At 34.5% G+C, this 25,107-nt stretch overlaps 2 long non-coding RNA genes across 3 annotated transcripts in view; one reads left to right on the top strand and one right to left on the bottom strand.

Moving 5' to 3' along the window:
- The window catches only part of LOC118547858 (uncharacterized), a 107,150-nt gene that overhangs the window by 33,323 nt on the left and 48,720 nt on the right, over positions 1-25,107 (top strand). The gene's annotated exons all lie outside the window — the stretch shown is intronic.
- The window catches only part of LOC118547859 (uncharacterized), an 85,185-nt gene continuing 73,324 nt past the window's right edge, over positions 13,247-25,107 (bottom strand). The window contains exons 2-6 of one of the 2 annotated variants that reach the window (XR_013448032.1): positions 21,473-21,532; positions 21,204-21,326; positions 16,394-16,503; positions 14,547-14,640; positions 13,247-13,528 (exon numbers count right to left, since the gene is read on the bottom strand). This is a non-coding gene — a long non-coding RNA (uncharacterized LOC118547859). The remainder of the gene's footprint in view (positions 13,529-14,546; positions 14,641-16,393; positions 16,504-21,203; positions 21,327-21,472; positions 21,533-25,107) is intronic. The other variant, XR_013448031.1, reaches the window with a different exon arrangement.

Here is a 25,107-nt window from a genome sequence, read left to right as displayed (position 1 = left end):
AAAGTGTTGATTGTATAAAAATATACAAATTGATAATTTCCCTAACCATTGTCTTATTTTTGAAAATTTAGTTGCTTTCATTATATTTTTCTGCTTTTCTAACATAGCTTACTAGCTTGCTCTGACACTAATGATGTTTAAAATTGCCAATTTTACCACTACCACATAAATGGTGGATATCATTATAGTCCACATATACTTTAATATTAGGAATAATAGGACTTTGGCATAGAAAAAGAAGATGGTCAAGAATGGGAAGGTAAGGGGATTCTTCTGATAATAGCATAAATACCAAGGAGGGTGGTGAGAAAACCAAATCATGGTTGAAAAGGATATGACAGATTCAGGCTTGATTTGGTCTGAGATAATAATTTCTAAGTGTAAACTAGTGGATTGGAGCAAAGCAGCAGGAATTTTAGATGGTATTAATTTTTGTGGTAAGGCCAGTGGTAGCATCAGGATTTGATGACATCATTTTTCAGGTTTTTTGGTTTTTGTTTTTTAGAGAGGGAAAGAGAAGGGGATTAGGGGAGGGGCAAAGGGAAGGGAAAAGAGAGAATCTTAAGCAGGTTCCACACCCAGCACAGAGCCCAAAGCAGGGCTCACTCTCACAACACTGAGATCATGACCTGAGCCAAAATCAAGAGTTGGACACTTAACCAACTGAGCCACCCAGGAGCCCCCATCATTTTTCAGTTTAAAGCAAAATCCAGCTAACAGCTAGCATTAAGGATCAAGGTTTAATGCCTAGGAAGTCATAACTAGAAGTAATTTGAACTGATTTAATGGGCAAAAAATACTTATTTTCATTTGTGTTTTTTGATAAATTAGTCAGTTTAGCAAATTCTTAAGTGTTAATCAGCTAAACCTACCTTCACATTAAAACTTTTATAAAGTTTGTCCATCTAGTTATTGAGGTATTATTCCAATATCAACTTCTATGAGCTCTTGGTATAATGAACTCTCTTTCTATATTTGCTGAAAATATTTTTCCAATCTTTTCATTTAAATATATAAATATATTATTTACAACTTGGAGACTTATATGTGGATATCAAGTTAATGTTCCTTTATAGTATATTGATCCTTTCAAGAAGTACCCCTTAAGAGGTATATCCACTTGTTGGTATGATAGAGTATCTTGCAGTAGACCTGTTGAGAATAACAATAAAAGGAGATTAAAATATACATATGACCTCTGTGCACTCTCTGCCCAATTTTTCTGTAAAACTAAAATTGCTCTAAAAATAAAGTCTATTATTTTTTTTTTTTTAATGCTCATGTCTAAATGCACCAGGGAACTGTAGAAGCAGGACTAGAGGAACACAAGATTTTGGACAGAGGGAAAGTTAAAAGCAGTAAACTCATAGACTGATGATAATTTTTTTTCTGAGGGTATTTGCCAGTGCAGGGCTCAGGAAAAGGATATGAAAAACCAGGCTTTCCTTGTGCAGAATGAAATTAGGAACAGAAAAAAACAGGAGAGCCTTTGGCAGGCTTCCAGTATAATAAAGATGAAATTTCGGACCCGTGGGGCTAAGATCCTAGTGAGAAGGGGTGGGCAAAAAACTGACCTTTGCACATGACAAGTTGTCCCCACAGGATATTTGCCAATTTCTGAAGGTACACAGATGATAATATCATATGGTGGCATTCAATTATAAATTACTAGACATGCAAAAAGATAAGACCACTTGAATTTTAAAAAAGCAGGATTAAAAACTGGGGGGAAAAAAGAAAGAGAATAACAGATGATAAATATATGAGAAATTACCAGACAAGAACTTTTAAGTAAATATGGTTAATATGTTAAAATAAGCAGAGGAAAAGGTGAGGAAAATAGGTGAAAATATTGAGAATTTCACCAACAAATTATAATATGTAAAAATAAATAGAAATAAAATAGCAAATTGAGAACTTTAAAGAAGGGTCAATAGCAGATTAGACACAGCAGCATAGAGGATAACAAACTGCAAAATGAGTTAATGAAATCATGCAATGGAAGCACAGAAAAAATGGAAATCCAGAAAAGCATAAGAGAAACATATGGCATAGTGAAAAGATCTAATGTACATGTACTTGGATCTCATAAAAAGAGCAGAGAGAGAACAGGGAGGCAGAATTATTTGAATACATAGTGACCAAAATTTTCAGAGAAGTGAGGAAGACATCCACTCCCAGTTCAGAAGTTCTTCCAAACCTGAGTAGGCTATATACAAGCCAATCCACACCTCACACCCAGACACACCATAGTAAAACTGATTAAATCTAAAACTAAAAATAAAACCATAAAAACAGTCAAGGTAATGGAAACATTACCTTGAATGAGCAACAAGATTGATAGTGCATTCTTAAAAGAAACAATAAAAGAACAATAAAATCAGAAGACAATGAAATGATAACCCAAGTGCTGGAAAGGAATTCTATCTCCACAGAAAATATCCTTCAAAAACTAAGATGAATATAGGTTTTCAGATAAATATAAACAGAATTGTTGCTAGCAGAGTTAAACTAAAAGCCACATCAAAATCTAAACAGAGGTCTTCAGACAGAAAGAAAATAATCAAAAGGGAAAAAAAAATTAAGAAAGGAAAAGCTAAGAATATATGAGTAGATATAAATGAATATTGATATTACATAATAATACTAATGTCTTGAGGTCTGTACAATGTATATATAATTAAGTGCATAATAATAATAACACAATAATTAACTCAGTGAGGATAATTCTTTTACAGTATATAGGTCTATAAAATCATAGTGTTGCACACTTCAAATATCTTACAGTTTTATTTGTCAATTATACCTCTAAAGCTGAGCACAAATAATAACACAAAAAGGGAGAGTGGAATAAATTGAGACAAACCATTCCAAGATCTTTGCATTGTCTCAGCAGTGACAAAGTAATAATTTGTAGTCAAGGATGCATATTTTAATAACTATGGCAATCATAAAAAAGAAATAGTGGGGAATAGAAGAGTGAGGAGGTAGAATAGTAAAAAATAATTGATCCTAAAGAAGATAAAAAAGGATATAAAATTATAAAACAAATGGGTTATTTAGACAAGTAATGGTATGATAATACCTATCAACCCTTATCAATAATTATACTAAATATAAAAGGATTAAATATTCTAAAAGATCAAAAAGTAAAACTTAACTATGTTGCTCATTAGAAGTACACCTTAAATATAAGAATACAGAGTGACTGTAAAAGGATATGAAAAGATGTATCATAAAAACATTATTCAAAGGGAAGCTGGGCATTATATTAAAATAAGACAAACTAGATTTGGAGGCTAGAAGAATTCCTACAAAAAAAGAGAAATATTTCATACTGATAACAGGTTAAACCAACAAAAAAATATACACTTGTAAATTTGTCCATGCTCGATAACACACATATATATCTATATATATATATATAAAATCATAGATATAGATGGATGGAGGGAGGGATGGAAAAAAGGAAGGGAGGGAGGGAGGAAGAAAGGGAGGGAGGGAGAGAGGGAGAGAGGGAGGGAGAGAGGAAGGAAAGAAGGAAGGAAGGAAAGTGAGCAAGCAAACAAGCTAAGCAAAAATTGACAAGTAAAAAAGAGAAGTAAACAAAGCATGTGAGAGTTTAATTCATCAATATTCATAGCTGATAGAATAGACAAAAAAATTATGACTATGGAAATGGACTGCACAACAAACAACTTATTGGCACAAATTGAACAGTATGAACAATTATGATAGAATATACATTATCTTTAAATATGTATTGAATAGTGTGCCCAAAACTAATCTTAACAAGTTCCATAGTAATATAAAGTATTCATAAAAATAAAAGTTTCAAATAATTGAATAATACAGAGTATAGGCTCGAGGCCACTGTTGAACTATAAAATAATAACATGGATAACTAGAAGATCTCCAACCTTTGGAAATTAAGCAAGTCTTTTCAATAATGCATGATTGGAGGACAAAAATCACAACAGAAATTAGAAAGTCTTATGAACTAAGTAACAGTACAGCATATGAAAACTTTTGGAATGTAGCTATAGGAAAGTTCCATAGAGATAATTTATAGCTTTAAAATCTTTTATTAAAAAAGAAAAAAGGGTGGTAATCACTATCTAACTTTCCATCCCAAGAAGCTAGAAAAGGAACAGCACATTAAATGTAAAAATGTAGATTGAAGGACATAATAAAGATAAAAGTTGAAATAAATGAAATAGAAAGCAAACACAGAGCAGTAAAATTCAACGAAGTGTGAAGTTTTTTTTTTTTTAATAATAAAATTGATAACCCCCCTCAGGCCTGATCTATTTAAAAAAGAGAGAACATCAACTTACCAATATCAGGAACAGAGATGGAGACATCACATTAGGACCTACTGATATTTTAAAAAATTAATAATGGGTATTTTTAATAACTTTATACAAATGTGTTTGACAATTTAGATAAAAGGGATGAATACCTTGAAAAACAAAATTTGTCAAAGTTGTCAGGAGAATAAATAGAACATTGAATAATTATATATTTTAAAAATTGAACCCATTATTTAAAATTTTACATCCTGTCAAATTGATTTCTCAAGTGAGTTCTCCCAAATATGTATGAAGAAATAACACAAATTCTACACACACACTTCTAGATTAAAACAACAACAACAAAACAACCAGAGGTTACACTTCCCATGCATTTTATGAAGTCTACATAACCTTGATACCAAAATCTGAAAATAATATTACAAAAATTGAAACCATACAAAATCTCTTTAATGAGACAGATGAAAAAAATCCTGCACCAAACAGTGCAATATATTGAAATGGGACCTTTTTATTCCATGAACTATAATGGTGTTTCAGCAATCAAAAGTGAATCAATATATTGATGGACATTTGTGTTGCTTCCATATCTTGGCTATTGTAAATAATGCTGCAATAAACATAAAGATGCATATATCTTTTTGAATTACTGTTTTTGTTTTCCTTAGATAAATACCTAGTAGTGGAATTATTGGATCATGTGGTATTTCTATTTTTAATTTTTTGAGGAACCTCCATACTGTTTTCCACAGTGGCTGTACCAGTTTGCATTCCCACCAACAGTGCATGAGCATCCTTTTTTGTCCACATCCCTTCCAACACTTGTCATTACCTGCCTTTTTTATTTTAGCCATTCTGACAAGTATAAGGTGATATCTCATAATGGTTTTGATTTGAATTTTGGATTTCTTTTTTTTAGGGAGGGAGGGGCAGAGGGAGAGGGAGAGAGAGAATCTTAAGCAGGCCCCACACCCAGCACAGAGCCTGACATGGGGCTCAATCTCACGACCCTGAGATCATGACCTGAGCCGAAATCAAGAGTCAGATGTTTAACTGACTGTGCCACCCAGGCACCACTGAATTTTGAATTTCTCTGATAATTAGTGGATAAAGATTTGGATTGGAAGAGATCTTGCCGTTTGTGGCAACATGGATGGACCTAGAGGTTATTATGCTAAGTGAAATACATTAGAGAAAGAAAATAACACATTATTTCACTTTGGGTGTGGAATATAAAAAATTTAATAAAGGTATCAGACCTATAAATACAGAGAACAAATTGATGGTTACCAGAGGGAAAAGAGGATTAGGGGATGGGTAAAATGGATGAAGGGGAGTAGGATATACAGGCTTCCAATTATGGAATGAATAAGTCATGGAAATAAAAGATACAGCATAGGGAATATAGTCGATGGTATTATAATAGCTGTATTATGACAGATGGTAGATACACTTGTGGTGAGCATAGCATAATGCATAGAGTTGTGAAATCATTACATTGTACATCTGAAACTAATGTAACATTGTGTGTCAACTATGCTCCAATTAAATTTTTCAAAAAATCATATAATTGACATTAATGGAAAAAAGAAAACACATGCATCATATCAATAGATAAAGAAAAATTAAATACCATTAATGGAAAAAATTTTTAGTGAGGCACCTGGGTGGCTCAGACGGTTAGGCGTCTGCCTTCAGCTCGGGTCATGATCCCAGGGTCCTGGGATCGAGTCCCGCATCGGGCTCCCTGCTCAGCGGGGAGCCTGCTTCTCCCTCTCCCTCTGCTGCTTCCCCTGCTTATACACTCTCTCTCTCTGTCAAAAATAAATAAAATCTTAAAAAAAAAAAAAAAACTTTCAGTAAGCAAGAAACAGATGGGAAATTCTGGTACAGTATCTACAAATATCATAGTTAATGGTAAATTATTGAAAGCTTCCCTCAAAGACTGGGGGGGGATAGGACAGGGTGGCTGGATGTCCCAGTCAGTGCAGAAAGACATGAAGAAATAAATGAAAGTATTAGGATATTATAGGAAGAAATAAAACTGTCATTATTTATAAGCAATATGATTATATATATAGTAAATCCAAGAGAAAAGTAGACAAATTATTAAATTTATGAGTTAATTTAGCAGGATCACTATAAATACAAGGTCAATATACCAAAAATCAATTGTACACCTGTATACCAGCAACAAGAAACTATAAAATAAAAATTTAAAAGGTCACTTTTACAATAGCATAAAACAAACTATCTAGAAATAAATCTAACAAAATATGTGTAGGCTCTGTATCTTGAAAACTGCAAAACTTTGTTGAGAGAAATTAAACACCTAAATAAATGAAAGTATATAACATGCTCAGGAACTGGAAGAAATATTAGTGTGTAAGATGGCCATTCTCCCCAAATTGATCTGTAGATTCAGTGCATTCCCAGTCAAAATCCCAGAAGAGGGTTTTTGGGTTTCTGTTGTTTTTTGGGGGGGATGTTTTTGTTTGTTTTTTTTCTGGTGGAAATTGATTAGCTGATTCTAAAATCTGTATAGATATACAAAGATCCAGGAAAAATCAAGGTAATCTTGTAAAAGAGTAAAATGGAAGAACTTCCAGTACCAGTTATCAAGTCTTATTGTAAAGCTTCAGAAACTGAAGACAGCATGGCAAAATAATAGACAAATAGACCAAAGAAACAGATGAGAATCCAGAAACAGACTCACATTAAATTGGCTGATTTACATATGGCAAAGATGACTCCAGGGCAGTGGGGGATAAGGGATACTGGTTCCATTGAATATCCATATGGAAAAAGGATTTCCTTCTTTCTTGTGGCTGAATAATATCCCATTGTGTGTGTATGTGTATGTGTGTTATATAGTCCATTGTGTGTGTATATAATAATATCTGTGTGTGTGTGTGTTCCACATCTTCTTTATCAATTCATCCATTTGCAGACACTTAGATTGTTTCCATATCTTGGCTTCTGTAAATAATGCTGTGATGAACTGGAGAGTATAGATATCTCTTCAAGAATCTGTTTTCATTTCCTTTGGATATATACCCAGAAGTGGAATTGCTGAATCACATGATAGCTTTATTTTTAATTTTTTACTCTTTTCCATAGTGGCTATACTAGTTTACATTCCCACTAACAGTGCACAAGGTTTTAATTTCTCCACATCCTTGACAACCTTTATCTCTTGTCTTTTCGATGACACCCATTCTAACAGATGTGAGGTGATCCTTCATTGTGTTTTTTTTTTTTTTTTTTTAAAGATTTTATTTATTTGACAGAGAGAGACACAGCGAGAGAGGGAACACAAGCAGGGGGAGTGGGAGAGGGAGAAGCAGGCTTCCCGCTGAGCAGGGAGCCCGATGCGGGGCTCGATCCCAGGACCCCGGGATCATGACCTGAGCCGAAGGCAGATGCTTAACGACTGAGCCACCCAGGCGCCCCTCATTGTGTTTTTGATTACATGTATACATATGTTCTAATGATCACAACAACACTATTCACTTTAGACAAAAGTTGGACACAACCCAAATATTCATCAATAGTAGAAGGGGTAAATCAGTTGTGGTATATTCATACAATTCATACAATTTAGTACTACCCATGTTATTTAAATGATTCTTGACCCTTGGTTATCCTACAGAGAGGAAATGATAAATCAAGGCAGAATTTGAGCCAATCATGTTGGTATTATAGAAGGACAACACTCACACAGATACTGAATTAGAGGGAAGAAAGACTAAGTATGGAGACAATTTTAATATTAAAGACAAAATGTGACTAGGAATTGAGATAAGCCTGAAAGCTGGAGTAATAGAACAGTGGTAAAGACCTGAGAGATGTTCATGAAGTATAATTGGTGATCAACTAAATATAGGGACCATGAAAGTAAGGAAATAGAGAAGAATAATTCTACCTTGAAATATTTGGTAGATGGTGGTATTAAAAGCTTCAGATTTTAAATAAGAAGAGGAAGAGGTTTGGGCTTTAAGATAACATTAGAGAGTTTACCTCTAAGTTACTCGTAAGATGCCCAAATGGAAATACGGAAATATGATGTTGAGTTCAGAAGAGAGGATGAGGCTATAGGCAAAGATTTGAGAGTTGTCAGAATGCATAGATTAGAAAAATCATTGGAATGACTTTTTTTTTATTTTTTCAGTAAGACAAGAGGAAAATAATAAAATCCTAAAAAAATAATAATTTAAGGGTTGGGTGATGTTTGAAGGGCTGCTACCTGCAGGGCTAAGGTAAATTCTCCCAGCTCAGTGATTTTAAGAATGTTCCCAAAAGCCTCACCAGCTAGGGCACAGGTTCCTTGTCTGTAGCCTTGGTCCCAGTTTCAGCATCTCAGCCCATCTTCCTCAATTGGAGGAGTTAATAGAATGTTTCGGTTAATCCCAGACTTACCCTTTGTTCTTGACTTTCTAATCTTTCTTTTCTCCATATTCTACAAGCCATGATGACTTTCACCTTACCCCTATGACCTATTTCACAGAACTCCAACCCAGGCATTGCCCTCAGAGGCCCTCTTTAGCTGGAAAGGGAATCTATAAGTGTCAGTGAAGCAGGCAGAAAACTAGCAAACAGAAAAGAAGAACCATACTGATTGCAGGGACACTATTTTTCTAATTGCCCTAACACTTTTTTTTTTTTTTTTTTTTTTTTTTACCACCAATAGGTTTTTCCACATTGATGAAAATTAGTTGTAAATATTCTAACTCTTACTGCTTTCCTGGTATCCTTCTGGGCATACATTTATTATCAATATAATTGGCATGTTTTCAGATAACTCTACCTTGGGAGAAAGTTCACATAGTTGAAGTCCCGCTTCAAAGAACTCTGTGCCTTGCCTTTATGATAGCCTTACAATGTTTATCGGCGTGTCAAGGAAACTCTACAAAATTTTCCAATGGTTTTGCTTCTTTTATCCCCTTCTTTTATTTCCTTATTCTCTCTGTTCCTTCTGAAGTTTTATTTCCATATACATGTGGACTAACTCCTTGTCATAAAATGCTATTCCCACCCCCCTTCCTCTAAGCCTATTTTAAAATATATTTATCCTTTTCTCTCTTACAGTATTGAGCTAAATCCCAAAAACCTTTTTGGTTGACATTTCAGAGGAATTTTTGTATTAAATATATACTTTATATAGAATCTAGAACAATCAGCTTTCTGTTCGGTTTTTACATTTTTTACAGTGGCTAAACTTCATAGCCCCCTCAGCATTTCAAGTACAAACGTGAGAAACTTCATTTTCTAATTGACATTTTGCTGCGTGATAGACCACTCATAAGTAGAATCAATTTTAGAAATTACACAACAAATCTATTCTCACTGCATTTAGGAGAGGTTGAAAAATACATTTTTCATTCTAAAAGTATTTATTAAGGGGCAAATGTTTAAAAAGATTAATTCCATAATAAGTGAAAAATGTTTGACATCTGGTTAGTGGGAGGGGGGATGAAAGTAAGAAAAAACCTAGAGATTATACAATTCCTGAATTCTTACAAGTTTTAAATATTCTAAACCTAGCATAATGCCATTTTATCTTCTCTCTGAACTTCTATTACTTTCTCACTGCACTTTTTATTCCTTAAATCCTTTAATTACAACACTGGACCAGCTGAAGCAGTGAGGACTATAACTATGATCTGTTAAAACTCTATAAGATAGTCTCAGTTTCCTACAATTCTCTACCTCCTAAACAGATTGGACTTGCACTTCAGCTTTCAGAGAAAAAGTATGGGCGCTTACACTCACATGAGATTGACTGCAAGCAGATACAAATATTGCAGAGATGGACTGTACTGGGCTCAGTTTATGCACTACCTGAATTCTGCATGAAACCACCTATGTCTTCAGGCCTCAGCCACTTGCCTCTCTGGTGATGGAGTGGAAGGAGAGCAGCTCTAGCAAATACTCACACCTTCCACAGTTGTGATGCCCTGGATACCTCCACCTCCATCACCACAAATTTAGGCGCTTCCACACTTTGCTCCGGCTGACATAAAAACACTGCAACAGCCTATTGGCTGCAATGGATGCCTGGAGGCTCTGGCTTCACCAGCATCTCCCTGGAGGGGCCAGCTAACACAACCCAGAAATTTGGGAAGTTAATACTATATAGAGCAGACTATAGCCAATAAAAAATAGTAATCAAAAGGAGCCAGCAAATAAATTGTTTGCCTTTCCTTCCTCTCAACAGACTATTCCAAATTGCAACAGTTTCATATAGTCCCTCTGGAGATTTCCTACAACAATGAACAACCAACTGTGATGTAGAGCTGTGACCAGCTCAGGATATAGTTCTTACTAGCCTCAGTTTTTCCTTCACTCCTGCTTCTCTGGGATTGCACTCCCAAGAAAGCTATAACACATGAGCTTTTGCCTCAAGGTCTGTTTTCTAGGCAAGCATATTTAAGACATGGACTAAACATCAGCAAAAAAGACCTTTTTAGATTCCCTCCTTTAAGGGGCCACCACTAAAATATAAGATTATGGGAAAATTGAAAGAAGTATAAAAAATATATAGCAGGCAAATATTAATTTTAAAAACCTATTAAAAACTGAGAAGATATGGGGCACCTGGGTGGCTTAGTCATTGAGCCTCTGCCTTCAGCTCAGGTCATGATCCTAGGGTCCTGGGATCAAGCCCCGCATCGGGCTCCCTGCTCAGCGGGGAGTCTGCTTCTTCCTCTCCCCCTCCCCCTGCTTGTGTTCCCTATCTTGCTGTGTCTCTCTCTGTCAAATAAATAAAATCTTAAAAAAAAAACCTGAGAAGATAAACTTTAATGAATAAAATAGCACAATTAGGAATATAATGACTAAATACATGAAAAAAATAAATTCATCAGAAGGATTTAATAATTCTTAAGTTGTGTGCACCTAATAAAACATTCTCAAAATATATACAGCAAAAATGGCTGAAATAACAAAGTGACAAATCCACAATCATAGTGAGAGACTTCCATTCACCTCTTTAAATTGTTGATACATTAAGTAGAAAGAAATTTAAAATAGACTTTGAATACAGAAGTAACATATTACTAATAGTAACTTTAAGAAACTGGAAAAAACCCAAAATATTTTTTGTAAGTGACGGAATTAGAATATTATTTTATAGGTACCCAGTGGAATATTATATAGTCGTGAAAATGAACAGATTATAGCTACATATGCAACATTATGAATCTAAGAAACATAGCCTTGATTGAGAAAAGCAAGTTGCAGAACACACATAGACATTATAAGCTCCTATTATGTGAGCTCAAAATCATAAAGCTTAAATTCTAGAGATAGATACATTTATGGTAGAAACTATTTGAAAAGGCAAAGTAACAGTGAAACCACCATTCAGGATATTGGTTACCTTTGGGGGTCGGAAAGGGGATAGGAGTTTGAGGAAAACATAGGCACTGCCTCAGTGATATGCATAATATTCTACCTATTGTGCTGGCCAAAATGTTTGTGGCTATTTTATTTTCATGCTGCATGATTTTTTATTATCAAATATTGTTATTGATACATATATATCAAATTTTATATATCAGTTTTGTATATCAAATATTATATAACAAAATAATACATAAAATTTTAAAATTAGTTTTAAAGATCACGTCTATTAAGTAGAGCATAGTTACTGACAAAATTATTTAGGAAAAGAAGTTTTAATTTCATTACCTAATTTTTTTCACTCTAGATCTTGAGTTTTGGTCTATTCAAAAAATACCATACTTTACTATTCTGTGCCTCCTATATTCTCAAAATCAAGATGATAGTAATTTTTAAAGTAATAAACTTTGATTAATGGTTTACTTTTTAATTCACCTATTTTTTTTTTTAATATAGAAGGGCTATATAGTATGTCCAGGAAATTTGGCATGTTTTATCTAATTGTGTTAAGTGATGTGTCTATAACTTTGAAAACACAAGTGAACATGTAAAATTTTCTCAGTTTAGAGGAACATCACTCTTACTAGACGTCATTTAAATGTTCTTCTTTAATTGCAGGAGCTATATATACAGTGCTATACACCTCCCTCATACCTGCAAATCATTAGTGTTGTCCATTCACAGAGCTATAAGTGACAAGTTTAGAGAACGCCAAAATGATGTGCTAGTCTGTTCTTTTTATTCCCACATGCCACCAAAAGTCCATATATAGCCTGTATCTTAAATACACACATGCATTAAGAGAGAGCATAATGATTACTAGCTCATTCTAGTCAGACCTTGAGTTTATTCATTTATTAGATGTGGGATCTTGGCAGGTTACTTATAATCCCCTTGCCACATTTTCTGCATTTTTAAAAGTAGGAATAATGCTATTCCCCAATTTAGAGATTTGTTGTGAAGATTAATGTATGTGAAGTTTGTAGCACATTATCTTTTTTATTCATTGAAAGCACTCAATAATTGTAAGCTGTTGCCATTATTATTATATAATTGGGGTAGTGCTTATTATATAATTATTATATAATTGGGGTAGTGCTTACACCTGTGACCAGTTTCTTTCTCAAAGGAAACGGCGCTGTTGTGTTATTTTACTCTTTTTTTTAAATTTTATTATGTTATGTTAATCACCATACATTACATCATTAGTTTTTGATGTAGTGTTCCATGATTCATTGTTTGCATATGATACCCAGTGCTCCATTCAGTACGTGCCCTCCTTAATACCCATCACCGGTCTAACCCATCCCCCCACCCCCCTCCCCTCTAGAACCCTCAGTTTGTTTCTCAGAGTCCATAGTCTCTCATGGTTCATCTCCTCCTCCAATTCCCCCCCTTCATTTTTCCCTTATCTAAGATTTCAGAATAGGTAGGCCCTATAAGAACATGGTGTTCATGTACACGGAGATTGGAAATAAACAATGAGTATATCAATTTCAACTGCAAGAAACAGATGACCCAACTAAAAGTGGTTTAAACAATAAGGAAAATTTATTATGTCACATATCAAGAACTTTAATAGAAGTAGGGTGGTCCAGGGTTGGTTCAGAGACTCTCTTCTCTGTCTTCCTTAGAATGTCTGGTATTCTCTCTAGCCTTACAAGATGGCTACAGCAGCTTCAAACAGCTTCTTGTAAGACTGTTCAAAGGTTGGATGAAAGGCATCTCTTCCTTTTGTCTGAAGAGTGGGGAAAAATCTTTCTAGAAGTTGTTGCCTTGTGTCTCATTGGCCACAGTTACATCACATGCCCCTGGAAGAAGTGGGGGTGGAAGGTTGTTAAGGTAAATGACACTGTTTGTCACATTGAGGATGGGAAGGAGGTGTTGGAAGCAGCATTGAAAAGATTAATCAATCAGGAAATATTTACTGTACAACATCTAGTACAGAGAACTATTCTATGAATATTTAGGGAGTATTCACAGAAAAGACAACATATGTCATTAAGAAGAAAAATAAATGATCATTTTTTATTAAAAAAAAAAATACTAGCAAGGACATAGAATCAAATAAAATAAGAAAAATGTATAAAACTATAAAATAGTATTAGCACATTATTTATGTATAAACAAATGTATCTACCAATCTGTCTATCTACCTATCTGTCTCCTCTTTATCATTAATAACATTTCCCTCAAGGGAAATAACTCATTTTATTTTCAGCGTTAGCTTACCACATGGTTTGAAGAAGTTCCTTTTTTTGGTTGTTACCTGGATACCAACATTTTAAAAATAAATGGGGGAACCCTAGAGAAGCTATGCAATTTGCAATTCAAGAGCGAAATTAGAATGATAAACTAAGCACTTAGCATGTATATATAATATTGTACTTAGATTCCTAGGCTTACTGACAAATGATAAGCATAAAAACACTTACACAAACAAGAAGGTATATTATACTTTAGTTCAAAGCCATCACAGAAGATAAAAAATTCCTTCATGTACATTTTTGAATCTTGAAAATATTGATGATTTATACATACCATGTACTGAATCAAAATGGTCGTCAAGAGAGTAAGTAGTAAATATTTAATGGATTTGTGAACATTAGGCCTATTATTTTTAACTTGTTTCCATTATAGGTAAAAGGGAATATTGAAAAAAAATTTTGCAGTGGTATTTTTTGCTGAAGACACCATGTTTTTAAAGGCTCTGAACTCATAAAAATTTTAAAGCTAATAGCAACCTTATAAATTATTTCATCTTGCCTCCTAATTTTACTAATGAGATCCAGGTAGAGGAGAGGTAAATGATTCGGCCTGCATTTGTACCTTTTTTACAAGCTTCTGCCATTTTCTCCTCTAATGTATTAATGTCATTCATTTCTTTTCTCTTTTACTCTTGGAATACACAGTACCTTAAAACCTGAGTTTTGAAGCAGACAAATAACATATTTTAGTTAAATGTTAAACAATTGTGTCAGAAACATAATTTGGAGAGATGGATTATGTTTTAAGTCAGTTATATTCCCCACCCCAGCTTTATTAAGGTATAATTTGACAAATAAAAATTGTATATATTTAAGGTATATAATGATTACTACAATCAAGCTAACTAACATATCTATCCTCTCACATAGTTATAGTTTATGTTGTTGTTGTTTGCAGTGAGAACATTTAAGATCTACTCCATTAGCAAATTTCAAGTATACAATACGGTATTATTCACTATAGTCACCATGCTGTAGATTAGATCCCTAAGAACTTATTCAACTTACAACTTAAATTTTGTGTCTGTTGACCAACCTCCCCATTTCCTCCACCATCCCACCTTTGTCAACCACCATTCTACTCTGTGTTTCTGTGAGTTTGACTTTTTTAGATTTCCACATTTAGATTCCACATTGTGCTTCTAATTGTTCAAGTTTGAATTCTACTATCTGGGACATCACTTATCTGACAGTTGGGAAATAGAAACACCAGCCCCATTCCTCACAAGCACATTATCCTCAATGTTTTCCAAAAGAATATTTAATAAAATAGAAGAATAACAGAAGAGAAAATCAAAGTGGTTCGAAGTCCCTTCCGCAAAGCTATATATAGTCCTTGCAGGGAGATTGGTCTGAATAAGGGTTTTTATCTCTGATTCTTGGCTCTGTACTAAAATCTACTCCTTCCTCCAAACTAGAATGCCCTCAAGGGGACATGACCCAACATTATCTCCTGAACCTACCTCTGTTGGATCTATATGGCTTAAGTCATTATCTGTTTGACATAAGCACATTTTTTAGGCAGTTTTCATATGGTTTTATTGCTGTTCATGTCCATTTCCTCTATTGGTAAAACCAACCAGCTGTTCTCCATTCAGAGATTTATTCCGTCGGTAAGTATTAGGTAAGTCTTTTGCATATTCTTGGCATCCTAATAAGCTCTGGATACTCTGGTGAGCAATAAAGAAACAATTTCTTTCCTTACAGAACATTTAATCCAGCAGGGAAGACACACGATTAGATATCTAAACTTAATGTGCTACTTCCCCTGATCCAGAAATTATGGAGTATGAAAATACCTAGTGTCACTTCCAAAGGAAGTGTAACTTTTAAACTGGACACTGAATACTGAATAAGAAGTTCACAGGGAAAATGGGCCAATTTCATTTTCACTGGTGTGTTTGGTAATTCTTCCTTACTAGTTTTTCAACAAAATCATTCATAAACTATTTCTTTTGGAAACCTTGATGTAACTCTTCTTCTCTAGAATTTATTTGCCACATCAAGTTCCAATTCCTGGAACTGAGTCTTAATATCTGACTTTAATTTCTGCTGTGGCTCTCTAAAGAGTCACTGACCCCCAATCTTAGACTCACTCAGAGTGGTATATAAATATGGAGATGGGTAGACATCCATCATTAGTCCTACTGATCTAGGGAGTATGAGGAGGATACTCCCATAATCTCTGGGAGTATGAGGAGAGGAAGAGAGCTATTTCAAATCTGCATGCTTAACAAGTTTCCCTCATATGCTCTAAAACTTGAGACTTATTGGCTGACGTCATTGAGTATATATTCAGGATGTAACTAAAATCTTCTTTCCCAATTTTCTTCTAATTGTCTCAAAATGGAATATATGTGTCTTTTCAAGGGAAAACTATCCCTAGCTCTCCAAGTACCAAAAACTCACCTTCATTATTTCCCATAATATCACCTTAGGCGCTATGTTGGTATATAAGCATTTCTTGGGACTAAAATGACACATGCCTAGGGCAATCACCAGTTATTGCGGCCTTCTTCCTTGGTAGAAGTAGAAATTAGAAAGGTCAGTTTTCAAAATTCCTGCTTAGCCTATCTGGAGTTGTATATTTTTATCTAGGAAAACAAAATCACAGTTACTATAAGTGACTAGCCTCTGGCCACTTCAGAAAATTGGGGCAAAGTCTTTCAAAGTACCCTAGAGTCTTGGACCCAAGATCCAGCATTTACCAACTGAATCATTTTGGTGCCAAGTATACTGTATAAGAGTATTGTATTAAAATAAGAGTAACCTGCTGCCAAAACAAAAAACAAAACAAAAAAAAAACAACAAAAAAAACCACCTAAGAATAATTCAGTGGCTTATGGAATTTTCAAGTTTATTTCTCTCTCATGTGAATAGTCTAAGATGAGTGGTCCAAGTTGGAGGGTGGCTCTACTCCTCACGGTTTTTAAGTGACTAAGTTTCTCTTGATTGTGTACTCCTCCATTCCCTAGGACAGTCTACCTGTCTGCATGATAAATCAGGTTGCTATAAGTTCCATTTAGTGGGAAGGAGAATGAGAGCATAAAGAAAGCCCACAAAATGGTAGCCCACATCACTTCCATTCATAGTATACAGGAGGAAACCTTGGCCTGTGGTCACATATAACTGAGAATAGAACTTGTAAGTATAATCTCTGACTGGGTGGCTACATTACCAGCTCCAAATGTATTACTATGGAAAAAAGGGAAGACCAGATATTGGTGTACAACTAGAAGTCTTCCTAATAGTACTTTAGAAATGCAAACTGAATGATAATGCTTTTGCCATAACAGAGATTATTGACTCCCCAAAACTGCATGTATTTTTTCATGAGCATAGGACTTTATTAGTTTAATAAGAAATGAGGCATATCCTTTTTTTTTGAAAATGAGTCTGTGCTCTTTTTCTATTGTTACTTAACAAGCCACCCCAAAACTTAGTGGCTTAAAACAGGATCAGCAAACTTTTTCTATAAAGGAGAGGATAGTAAATATTTTAGGCTTTGTAAGCCATACAGTTTCTGTTGCAACTATTCAACTCTTTCTTTATAGTGTGAAAGTAGCTGGAGACAGTACATAAGCAAATGAGTTTGCCCATGTTCCAATAAAACTTTATTTTTCAAAAACGTGATGTTCTGAATTTGGCCCATGGACTGTAGATTAGCAGACCCCTGGCTTAAAACAACAACTATTCTATTTTTGCTTATAATTCTGTGGGATAATAAGTTGGTTGTCCCGTTAGCAGATAGGTCCTCTGAGGTTGAATCATCTAGAATGGGTTTGTTTATGTGTCTGGTGTTTGGCAGCTTGGTTGGTCTAGGTGTCCTTAGCTAGTATGTCTCATCTCTACCCTACCCCATGTGGTCTCATTCTCCAGGAAGCTAGTTCAGGCTGTTCATAGTGGTCTCAGGGCAGCAAAAACAGCAAACCCTAATGTGCAAATGCTTTAAACCTCTGCTTTCATCATCTTTGCTTTGACCAAAGCAAGCCACTTGGCACAGCCTAGACTGAAAGAGTAGAGAAACTGTAGCTCACCTCTTGGTGAGAGGAAAAGCAAAGTTGTACTGCAAAGATGTGTGTATACAGAGATAGGAGGAATTATTTTAGTCATCTTTGTAAACAATCTACCACAATGTCTTTGAAGTAATAGAGGACATTAGAATTCAATTCAATTTCAGTTGTTTTTTTTTCCTACTACAAAATTACTTAAATGAATTTTAAAATATCTTAAATAACACAATTTTCATGCTCTGTGAAGTATAGTGGAAAATGTGTATGTATAACTTATTTTAAAATTTTATAGGGGTGGGCGCCTGGGTGACTTAGTGGTTAAGTGTCTGCCTTCAGCTCAGGTCATGGTCCCGGGGGTCCTGGGATCGAGCCCCACATCGGGCTCCCTGCTCGGCAGGAAGCCTGCTTCTCCCTCTCCCACTTTCCCTGCTTGGGTTCCCTCTCTCGCTATGTCTCTATCTGTCAAATAAATAAATAAAATCTTTCTTTAAAAATTGTATAGGGGTCCCTGACTGGCTTAGTCAGTGGAGCATGCAACTCTTGATCTCAGGGTCATGAGTTCAAGCCCCACGCTGGGCATGGAGCCAACTCAAAAATAAATTAAATAAATAATATAAATTAAAATATTCTGAAGAATTATATTCCAAGACCAGAGAAATGAAACAACGATCTTAAGAATAAATAATCCAAAAAAAAAAAAGAATAAATAATCCACATCAAAGACTTATCTAGATGAGAGAACTGTTAGCTAGGCAACTAAGCAGGGTTATCTCTAGACTGGTTAATCCTTTCTTAGATTCCTTATTTCCTGCAGTGCCTACCTTTAAAGTTTCAAGGTATACACACTGCCTGTCATCTTGATAGAGTGGCCTCCGGCTTAGAATTTTATTTGAGCTTTCCAAACAGTGGGGTGTATAGCCAGAATCAGTCTTTGTATTACTTATCAAGAATGTTTGAATAACTGAAGCCATGCATTTAATCTAATTCAGGGAGCAGTGGGTTAAAACCCCAAGAGATGCCCTTGAGCTTTTATATATGAGTTACTATAGGAAACAGAAGTTTTCTAAACTAACCATACAGAAGAAATTACTATGCAAGTATTAGTAATTGTTTATCTTCTTTACAAAAATCTTATGTAAGGGAAACCATTTCATCTGTAAAGTCAGTAAAGTAATTTTTACAAATCCTTCTCTCCTAGAATTTTAATGAACTACTTGAAATGCTTTCTAGTGTGTTGGAAAAGCAAAATTGTTCGATATTCTGTGTGATAAGCTGAATTAAATAACTAGAGTGCTACCGTTATTGATGTTTACTAGGTATTAGGCACCATATGAAATATATCATCCATTGAAAGTTCTGCAGAGGGGCGCCTGGGTGGCTCAGTCGGTTGGGCATCTGCCTTCGGCTCAGGTCATGATCCCAGGGTTCTGGGATCGAGCCCCGCATCGGGCTCCCTGCTCAGCGGGGAGCCTGCTTCTCCCTCTCCGTCTACCAGCCTGCCTGTCTGCCTACTTGTAATCTCTCTCCCTCTCTCTCTGTGTCAAATAAATAAATAAAATCTTAAAAAAAAAAAAAAAAAGGTCGGCAGAATCCTAAGAAGGCCTGTCATGTCTATTTTTTTTTTTTTTTTTCAGATTAAAAAAACCTAAAGCTCAAGAAGGTTAGGAAATTTGCCCAAGGTCCAGTGAGTGCTGTGCTGGTAAGCTGGCACATGAGAAATAAAGACTAGATCTATAGCGTTTGCCAATTTGGGGGATATAAATAATTTCAACTTGGCTGATTTTAAACTACCAGTGTGATGTCACTGAACATGATGTTGGGAAAAGATGCACATAATCATCAATCAGGACCCTGTAGGAGGTGACTCTAGCATACCACTGCCAAAATCAAAATCATAATAAGTTGGAGAGCCAGGATCTCAGCTCCTGGTTGCCTACAAAGTCCATCCCCTAAACCATCAGACAATAATGCCTTCCAAAGTAATAAACTATTCACCTGACAAATCACAAAAATCATGAATGTCAGTAACGTCTTTAATGCCAGAAACATAGATTCATCTCTCTTCCCTTTTAGAAACTAATGCAGGGACTATTCTCTCAGAATTATTCAATAAGCATATGTGAGAGGCCAAGAAAAACTACGCTTCTTCCCTCACCATTTCCATTGGTCTTGCATTTCCATTCCCATCCTAAGCTTTCAGAATTTTTGCCAGTGTTGCCTTTTATTCATATTCTGCTACTACTTTTTATCTTAAAATCTTTATGCTTGGCCCCCAACAAATTCCTTTGCTATTTCAGATGGCTTCTTTTTACTTTATTTTATTTTTATTTTCATAGTTCTTTTCTTCTTATCTCATGGCATAACTTTCACACTTCTGCTCTTTATTTCTTCAACATTCTGGCATTCCTTGTTTGAGCAAGTAAGTAGATGGATAGAAGTCTAATTACTAAAATAAAGTGGGTTCACATTGTATGAATTATTTAAATTCTCTGTACCAGAGTATCCTTATCTGTAAATGAGGAGAATCATAGTACTTACCTTGTGTTGCATGAGTGGTTAATCTATTTAAAAAAAACAACTGTAGAAGAAACAAATATAGAGAGTCTGAGATGGGGATATGAATGATGCCTTGAGAATGGGTGAGACCCAACATTATTTTTTGTGATGAAAAACATAATTTTCTATTTGATGGAAACACATCTTAAAATTTTGGAAACAATAGGGGGTGTCTGGGTAGCTCAGTTGGTTAAGTGTCCAACTCTTGAATTCAGCTCAGGTCATGATCTCAGGGTCATGAGATCAAGCCCTGCATCCAGCTCCATGCTGGGTGTGGAGCCTGCTTAAGAGTCTCTCTCCCTCTACCTCTCCCCTCATGCTCATGCTCTCTCTCTCGCTCGCTCTCAAAAAAAATTGGAAACAATAGAACTTTTGAAAGTAATAACAGTTTTTTCAGAATATGAAAGAAATTGTATTGGGGTATTTTATTCACATAACAGATTTTATACTAAGAATTTTCATCCTTTGTTAAGATAATTAAGGTACCTTGAATACCATTTACCATTACCATAGATTGAAAAGATGACAAATGAGAAAATTTTTCTCAAGTAATCATATATGTATTGAGCTTTAAAAAAATAAAGAAAACAATTTTGCAAATTGGTGTGAATTTATATCTGATTGAGAAGATGAAATTTATGAAAGCATACCTGTGATGATAGATCAATGCATGTTTGTACTATGAGTTTTAAAACTCATCAAAATTTTCATTATTTCTCCAAATGGTTGAATTGAAGTAAATATATACCCAGCAAAATTGTTCTCATATACTTCTGTAGAAAAATAAAAGTAAAAATTAAGTTGATTTTTCTTTTCATAAATATAAGCCCCAATGTATATTTTCTTCCCATATATGCTTTGAAAGAGCTAACTTAAAATAAATAATTCTCACTGTCAAGAAGTAAAACAAAAATCTTACCTTCTGTTTGATGTATTATTCTTGTGGCTCTATGGCAAAATTCAGTGACATCTTGACTTTCTGTTGAAATTATTATTTTTATTATGTACGATATCCTAGGATTTTGAAGAGTTGTATAGAATGGTGAATAGGGAATTTTTTTTTTTTTTTTGGCCTGATGTATTTTCAAGGGCATCCAAGCAAATGAAAGTAAATAGATAGGAAACAGAGCTAACTTAGATGATTGAGGTTCAAATGAAATAAATTTGGCAATAGGAAAAACACTGAATTCAATCAGGAAATAAAGTCATGAATTAATTTGACTTTAAATAACAGTTAATTATAATTAAATTTCAAACATAATTTGTAAATCATATCAGACCATTAATGGAACATGTAACAAAGTTTATAGTTTGTATATTTTTTAATCTAACTTTCCTTCCTCAACTCCTACTCTAACATTGCTATATTACTATGGAAAGCCAAGTGTGATATTAGCAATAGCAGATAGTTTAAGACTATAATGATGTCAGGAGCTAGAAGGGAATTCTGGGGAGAAGAATCATTGACTTAAAGTTTAACCAATATCTTTTTAATAAATGGAACATACTGGTGGCATATACATTGCTTCAACATAAAGAAAATAAATCTACTGAACATAATACCACTGTTCTTTCCAAAGCCAAATGATTCTCTTTACTATTCCAGTGGCTTTACTTGTTAAATTTCATCACTTAGCAGACAGGATGTGCAACTTGGCAATAACATAGTCATATTGGCATTTTTTCCCCCTACAATGAAGGAACTTGAATTTTCCCTCTGTATAGCATATTACAGTATAGACTTACATGTTATTTCTCTTCAAATTTTGATATCACCATAAGGTGTGAGTTTTACTTACTAAAACATGATAATTGAGAGCTTTAACTTTATTCAGGGAAAAATATGGGGAGGTCAGTTTATGCATAAAACTTTAGTAAATCTGATTTTACTCATAATTCTGATTACTGACCAGTAAAATAAAATAAATTTAAAAAGCTTATGATTATGATTAAAAAGTTATAATGTATTTTATCTGTAAAAAAGTATCACTGATGAACGTTAAATATAAACATAATCTAGTTTAAACAGATTGTAAAGCAGAAGTAGTGAGAAAGCTAAATAAATAATAAATAAATTAAAGAGGAGTCAGGATTAGTCACAAAGTGCAAATGAAAGCTCTAATAATGACAAGGTTGTGAACAAAACATTTAAAGAAAATGCAAGACATATATTAGATTTCTAAATTTCTATTTCCTCATAATTATTTCTGGGCTTCATTTCATTATTAGATTATGAAATCGAGCCTAATGAATATAAAGCATCCTGAACTTACAAGGAATGCTACCAAAATTGTCTTGCAAAATAAACATTGATTTTGTAGGTCCTTAATATAATCACTATATTGTTAAGGTGTTATATTTAATGGATTTAATCCTTCAATGCTCACTACTAGAATTCTTCAAACCTTTACTTATTTATATAAACAAACCATTTCATTATTAGACCTTGCTTTTTGTCTTGAACATTTTATTTTTATATTAATTCTAATTTCTAGTGAATGATGGAGGATGTTTAAATTGACCATTTTTATGGAATACATGGTTTGTCACAAGCAATATAAATAAATACATTAATTGCTTATCATACTTATATCTGACAGATGGGTCCCCAGGCACAGAGCCTAACCTTTTATTTTGACACCTGCCACATTTTGCCAGCCCTGACCCTTTTTCTTTGCCAGAGTGTTGCTGTGCTGTTCACCATGGTTGCACTAATCTCCAGCTTTTAAAAGGCATAATATTGGAACCCTTCTGAGAATCACTGCTATCAATCAGCTGATACTACAACATAAAGTATTTCACAGATCCATCCAACATCCCTTCTCTACTGTGATTCAAACACATTTTCTCTTATTTTTGTGACCTACTGGCTCAATAAGATTACATGGGGCTTGTTTTAATCTAAGACCCCATATTGTTAACCTCTGACATAAACCATTTAATTTAGCAGTCATTTAAAATCTGAAATATACTGGAGAATAATAAAAGAAGTTATGTTTCCATTTTTATACTAAAAGATACTTCTTTACTACAAAGAAAGTATTATATAATATAACTAAAGAGATAAAAGTAATCTGAACATGTTCATCAGAAAAAAAAAAGTATCGGGGCAATAAAACATGTTTTGAGAATCACTATGCACTCAATCTCAAACCTGCACCTTTGATTTCTGGGATGGTTCCAGAAACCACTAACACATAATATGTATCTGGATTCGTAGACACTAAAGGCACATGTCTGGTCCCTTAGAGGAGCGGTCCTGGTTCTAAAAAGCTCTGCAAATTAGAGTCCATACAAAGGGCAGGTGAGCTGTGGAGGTTCCTCCATGACTGAAATAATTTGATATAAATTTGAAAGGATTCCCTCTATATAATTAACTATGGAAAATGTTGTAATTAATATTTTTCAGGAATATGTTGGAAACAAAGAAATTGAGAAGTAGTTATCTATGTAGGAAGGAGATGGATATTTGATACCCGAGTTCCACCAGATCGGCCCAGTTTGCTTACAGTCTCATTGCAGACTGCAAGTCAGTTAGAGATGTAGGCACTAACAACTTGTCTTTCAAATGTGGCATCTGTTGTTCCTGACATAAGCTTATTAGGTATAATGGAAAAAGCCTTGGACTCTGTCTTCGATAAACTAAGTTTCTTGAATAATTCAGAGACCCATTTATGCCAGTTAGGATATATATGTACATTGCAAGAAGTATGGGATATGTATCTTAGGACATTGAAAGAAAATGCAACTTAAAGCCTGGGGCTATGGGATATTGGAATTGAAAGTTAATTCTAGAGTTATGGCAGCTTTTTGTGCCTCAGCATCAGCAGTTTTTGAATCTTTAGTGAGCCGCTATTAATATGACTCAGCTATAGTTCATATCTTCCTCTTCCTTCAGTGCCCCAATCCACCTTGCAAAGCTTACTCAGAGTTTCTGCTAGCTCATATTTTAAGCATGTACAAAACTTTAGACTGTCACAGAAAATCCTTTCTTTACTTATTAGACCTAAATACAGAGACAACAACAACAAAAAATACTCCTGAGTCCAGCTCATCTTTTCAAGCCTGGCCACAGTTCATAGTTTTCTGGCCAAGTGTTCTTTGGTCTCAGTCCAATCAGCTGTAAATGGTGGACAGCAGAGATCACTTCTGAGTCAACAGGGCCACTTAGGTGGCAGATGTTCTGGATGAGGATGATTCTCTTACAAGGGATAGGTCATGATTGACATAGACAATACTCAAAGTGTGGTTCAGAGACTGGAGATGGTCTATGTGTTATTTGTTCACCGTCCAAAATGATAAGCACATTGAGGATAACCATTTCAGAACTTAAAGCTATTTGTTGAAGTCATTTGATGGCTGTTGAATCAAATAATTTAAAAAAAATTGATTTGTGTTTTATATATTTTTTTCAGGGAATTCATTTATATTATATGATTAAAAAATAATAGTTGGTGACAGATTGGGAGTGAGTGTGAAACTGATCTTTCACTAAACATAGTTTGAGTGGCACTGGATTAGAAGTCTCCTAGATCCTAGTTGTGGTGCCCCTCC

Source organism: Halichoerus grypus, chromosome 5 (assembly GCF_964656455.1).
Source record: "Halichoerus grypus chromosome 5, mHalGry1.hap1.1, whole genome shotgun sequence".
In the NCBI taxonomy this organism is placed as follows: Eukaryota; Metazoa; Chordata; class Mammalia; order Carnivora; family Phocidae; genus Halichoerus; species Halichoerus grypus.
The sequence above is the reverse complement of the archived record's forward strand: the minus strand, read 5'-3'. Positions and strand labels throughout refer to the sequence as shown.